This window comes from Squalius cephalus (assembly GCF_949319135.1).
Source record: "Squalius cephalus genome assembly, chromosome: 18".
NCBI lineage: Eukaryota > Metazoa > Chordata > Actinopteri > Cypriniformes > Leuciscidae > Squalius > Squalius cephalus.
The window spans coordinates 17749438-17755814 of record NC_137139.1 but is presented as its reverse complement, the minus strand read 5'-3'; positions in this window follow the sequence as shown (position 1 = coordinate 17755814).

Below are 6377 nucleotides of genomic sequence, written 5' to 3'. Positions count from 1 at the left end.
TATTATATTAAACTTATATATATTATTTAGTATATTTGTTAGTTATTTATTATAAATATTATTTATAATAAATATATATGATAAATATTTATTGAATCTACATTTCCAGTATAGTTCTGTTGCAAGTAAAATGGTGATGTCATTAAAATGTGTGGGGAGATCGCAATGGCTTGTTCTCAACAGTTGGGAGAATGAACTGGAAAATGCCCCCCACATGAAATGCCACCTGATCAATCATGCTTGCTTTTTAACATCCCAGCCCTAGACATAGATGTTGTGCCCTTGAACAGGCACTTAACCCTGAATGGCTCCAGTGGGAAGCCTCTGCTGAACGTTGATAAACGCATTTGTGTTCAGATGAGAGAATTCACCTATGTGGGGATTCTGATGCTCCTTTCTGGAGCAGATCAAACCGCTGGAGTATGAAGAGTGCAGCATCCGGTGTGTGTGTAACTCAAATAGCAGTTGTAGTGTTGAGAAGAGGGGGACACATACAATAGCTTCCCCTCCTCTAAGAGGCGACGGCTGCAGTGCCAAAACAGAAGCACAAGGACTCATTGAAGAAAGTAAGAAAGAGGCTTGGTTAAAGATGGGGCCCGTCCTCACCCTTGTTTCATATATTATTGTGGCCTTTAAAAATGATTGAATTTATTCATTTTCTTTTTCTTGCTTTAAAGAAAAGAAACATAGCTTATAATGACCAGATTGAAACCAATTTGTTTTTTCTCTTTTTTTCTCACTTCATACGCAGTTGGTTGCCCGTTCCCACATCCTCAGTCTGGTGAGATACACATTTATTCCTGTTTAATATGTTTAATATCTTGAGCATCCCTCATTATTTCTTTTTAATATATACACAAACAATGAGTGTGCTTTATGTTACATTAACAACTTCCATTTGACCAAGCACTGTAACGTTTTTGTCTAATTAGCTTTCATGGGATGTGACTTCTATAGTGATTTGTCAGTGAATCACAGTTAACAGCCAATCAGAACGATCGTAGGAGCCTCTAAACGGACTGTTTTGCTGTGTTGCACTGGCTTGGCATAATGATCATTAGTGCATGCGTCTGTGTTAATGTGAGTAATTAGAGTTATGTCTAATGCATAAACCTGAATCACTTCATTTAACTCTGTGTTGTCTCATTGGCCTGAGCAAGACACAAATCTTTCCTTATCCCTTTCCTGAGGCTGAATTATAATGCATGTGAAACCAGCCTGTCAGATTACATTAATAGGCGGATTTTTATATTTATATTTCTGTCACATGTTATTCTTGACAACATTTTAATTGGCTATGTTTGCTGCTTGATTAAAGCTGTCACGATATAAAAATGGTAACAGAGTTATGGTACTGTGATTTTTTGCAGTTGTTACTGTTGGTAGTTATTCTATGTGAATTAGGGTCCCTGAATAAGCATCAGAAAGGGGGCGAAACTTCCTCTGCCTTGAGAGACTTCATGAGCAACATACACACTGTTTCACTAGGCTATAGGCCTACATCACAGTAGGGAAGACTATCGCAACTTGCATTGCATGGCGACTTTATGTTTTTCATCTTAAATGGTATTTTGAGCTATTCAACAATTTTAATAGTTTAAGTTGGGAATGTGTAAACCATACAAATTCCCACAGGAGAATGATGGGAATATTAATATGCATGGCTAGGTTTACACATTCCTTCCCACTTCACCCAGTGTCATTAAACCTTATTTTTCTGCAAAAGCAATGTAGGGGACCATATTGTTATGCCATATGCACCATATAACATGCTGCTCATAATATAAGGAAAATTAGGGCTCCTTTGCAGCAAAAATTCTCTCTTTTTTTTACAGTATTAATAAACTAACAAGCAGGCATCACTTTTGCTCAAATCCTGTGCTATACTCCTCCAATTACCAATCTATTCTAGCCTTCCAGAGAAGGATTTCTATGTGAAGTGTTAATGTCTGAACTGAACACGCTCAAATAATGAGGTAGGAAGATTTGCAATAGCAGAAGAATGTCAATATTTTTTGTGATGTGTTGTCGTGACACAAGCACATGTAGTGTCTCTTTCCCATTCTGGCAAGCACTATGTTGGCAGAATTCATATATAAATGTTAATCAAATATTAATCAGATCTGATAAAGAGCCGAATTGATGACATGTCTCTCTCTCTCTCTCTCTCTAATCGGCTCTTTGCCAGATATTTATGAGGATGAATGGTCAGAGACGACCAATATTTTTATTGCCAGAGAGAGAGAGAGAGAGAGAGAGGGAGAGAGAGAGAGAGAGAGAGCCGTCAAAACCAACAATTTTGGCACAGTGAACACTGATAGGCCTATGTGACTCACATAAAACAAGAGTGTATGCTATTTTGCTTGTGAACTAATAAATACTGTGAAAATATGATGCTAGCATTCATATATTTGGCTTGCCAAAGCCTTGCGTCTTGTCTGCATCTTTAGTGTTTGTGAGAGTTTAGCTTATCGCAGATATTGACAGCCGTGCTGATTTTCAGAGCGAATTGATTTTATACAGCAGTAAACAATAAAATATTTAATAACTTACATTTCAGACACAATATAGCAGGTTAGCCCATCTGTTTTTTGCTCCGCCAACGAAAATTCAAAACAAAACCACAGCAGTAAAGCTCATATAGGCATCACGCGGGATTAACGTTGCTGAATGTATTAATGAATGAATGAATGAATGAATGAATGAATCACTCGTGCTTTTTGATGAATAAAGTGACTCACTGATAAAGAGTCACTTGTTTTGAAGGAATCAGTTGAGTTTAGTGAATTATTTAAATACTTATAAAGAGACCTTAGGCCTATTCCGTTTTGAATGAATCAATTGAGTAAATTATTTAAAGACTCACTCATAAAGTGCCACTTATTTAATTCCTGAATGAATCAGTGTTTTTGAAAGAATCAGTTGATTGAGTGATATACTGACTCACTCATAAAGAATCAATTTTGTTTCTGAATGAATCAGAGGATGTGTCCAATTATTGCAGACTCTCTTGAGTGGGTAGCCTACTTATTTTGAATAAGTAAAGTTTGCGCGCGGTAAAAAGTAATTATGTTCTATATAGTATGAAAATGTAATATGGACAGTTGCCATGTTGTCATTATCACATGACCTACCAGTCAGTTGCATTGCTTCACTGCCATTCACAAATCCTCTCCTGTGGTCTCATGGGATATTATTGGCTGAATCCAAAATCGCAGGTTACTTCAACGGGCACTAAAAAAGTATGTTCTATATAGGCTTATTAATGTGTGCAGGATGAATGCTATCTGGACATAGGCCTATTCGCCATGTTGCCCTTATCACGTGACCAGCGTCTTGCCTCACTTTCAATCATAAGTCACACTCTCGCTGGAAGAAGTAGGTCATCCAGGTACTTTCTGCCTACTCTTTTATGAATACTGTGAATTTGGAAATACTTCTTTTGTCACATAGCTACTGTTTTTCGCCTACAGTATGCGATTTTGGATGCAGCCAAAGTGTCCATCGTATACACACTTCAGAATTTCACCGGAAGTAGTCGGTTAGTTTATGATTACTCTATGATGAGGATTGTGAATTCGGACATATAGGCCTACCTATTTTGTCACATACTGTTTTTTGCCTACTATATAGTAGGTCAGTCTTCTGGTATTCTAAACAACACATATGTATCCTAGTTATGTGAATAAATTGCAACACCAAGCACAGACCTCAAAACAAAAATCAGATTATAATGTGCCATTTCATCAGGCATTTCATTATTGTCTGAATAATAAGCAAGTTTGCTTAACTGTTTACGTGTAGATTGTGTTCATTAATCAGATCTGCTAAACTCCCTTGAGCTGTGTGTAAAAAAAAAGTCTTTTGTCAGAGGCAGAAAGTCAGCTAGACTTTAGAGTCTAATTGTAAATTGAATGTTTACATAATCCTCTCAGCATTCACCAGGGCCACTGTGGAAATCACAAAAGCCTTTTGATTAGTGCTGTACCTTTTTATTTCTTGGCATCGTTACAGAGTCTAATCAAAGACTGTTTGGAATGTTCTGAGAGACTGATGGACTAAAAAACACATCTCACTACAGAACTGGGATGTGGAACTCATATAGAAGAAATGAAAGAAATGAAAAAGTAACCCATACATAAATCAAAAGAAAATCCCAGAATTTCCCCCAAGGAGTAACTTTAAAAAGAACAATGAGATACAAACACTTTAATCCTCCCAGGCCAGAAAAACTGAATAATAGTCTCTCTTTTGTTTAATTATTCATGATGATGTGAAGTTTTTTTCTGTTTAATCTTCTGTGCAGACTGCAACTTGGCTCAAGTGGTTTAAATAGAATCTGTTTAGCTGCGAAAAAGACAGTCACGTAATAAAGGACGGAAACACAGCAGGTCTCATGGTGGTTTCACCTCGGAACTCAACACTACTGTGCTTTATGGCTTTCTATTCCTATGTGATTTTGATATGGTGTATCATGTAGGGTTCAAAGCCATTAGGTACAGAGTGGCTTATCAGCAGTGGATTTAATCAATCTAATATATATCCATTAGAGCTTTTGCTACGACCCATTTGTTGTAGTTTGAGAAAAAATTGTCTGTTGAATGGACTAAAATGGGCTCTAAAACATGACGAGAGCTGAGACACATACAGTGAAACATTTCATTTACAAGAAATACGCAGCAACATAATAATGCCTAAATAGATAGCAGTGTTATTGTTTAACCGAGTGTCAGTTTTGAATGTTAAACATGCAATTTGCAGTGCCAGTCTTAGGCTGGGTGAGCATTGGGGTGATGGTATATTCACATTTGCCCTCCCTTGCATCATGGTCTCCTTGGAGAAGAGATGCATTCATTTGAGAATGAAAGGAGAAAAAAAATTAAACAAAAAAGATGAGAAGAAAAACGCAGAAAGACAGGGGTGGGGAGAGAGGAGGTGGGTTATGCATGTTGATGAGTGAATGAATGCCACACTAATCTTGGCAACAGGCAAAGCATTGCATTTCCAGAATAGAGAAGCAGAGTGAATCAGGGTTCATCCACTAGGGATGCACCTTAGTGGTGAAACACACAGAATCTGTGCCTGCGCCCGCCACTGACATGGGGGAGACAGAGCGCAGTTGTGATGCACGGCACGTTTACTGTTGGCAGATCCTTCTGGACTCTTGAAGCTTATTAGTGGCTTGTAGTACACGATAATCCTTTTGCTAGGAGCCCTATGGAGTAATGTATCAGGAAGATATAAGCCTGTGAATAACCAAAATGCAGTCTATAGCCAATAAATTGAAAACCTACAGTGTGTGAAGAATAAGAAAATTATCTGCAGTTTGTTGAGAGGCAGTTTTGGAGCAGGCATTAGCCTTTTATTTCTACAGATTATATCATTCAAATATGTTGCCTTAAGAGCAGCTCTTGGGAAAACTGGTAATTGTGCAGCAGGTGTCATTACGTTAATCGTTATTGTTACTAAAACTTCATTATAATATTGATCTCTGGGATACTTGATTAATATTAGTCAGTCACAACACTGAATAATTTTGCATGGCCGCTAAACTGGATATTTCACAATGGCAACACACCAGAGGTCGTATGATTCCGCGACCTCTCTCTTTTCATGAAGTCAGCATGTAACAAGAGTTGGGATCATCTTTTCTTCCCTATAAAGTGCTGCAAGGATGACGTTTTTTTTTAGGGCAAAACCTGAAAACGAGTTTAGCACTCCGGTTCCATCGTCCCAAAGGATTTTGGTTAAAAGCCTGAAATAAAGTCATGAAACAAGCTCAAGATATTTTCACTTTTTACTATGACATAAAACACACCAGTAAAACCCCACTTGTGGTTTTTTAAAGATTTTACATGTCTTGAAAAAAGGCAGTTGCTAAATGGAGATTTTATAGGGGTCATCATGTTGAACGTCATCTATATGCACTAGTCTGCTTTCACAGCTTCATTGTGTTTATAATCACACTCTTGCAAACTATTCTATATCACACTTTCAGGGAAAATGTTTATATATATGGACTGAAATATTTGTCGGAAAATCAGTGGAGGCGACGTTGAAGTCGAGCAACCGTGGTATAGTTCGTTTATAGCCTATAAGGTTAGCTTTTTATTTCTGGCAATAACATTTAGGCTTCAAAATTCATAAAAGTTCTGTTCATTTGAGAAAATTATCTTGATGGACAAAAAAATAAAAATAAAAATCATAGTTGACAAAAAGTATCATAAACATTTGGTGATCACAGAGCTTTTTTTTTTTTTTGGATAATTTGAAAAGCTTATGGAAAAGTCCTATTGGGTTTTTGTTGAGGTAACCAGTGTGATGCAAACTTCTGGGTTGGCCTACAAAAAAGGTCATCACTGCAGCGCTCTATTGTA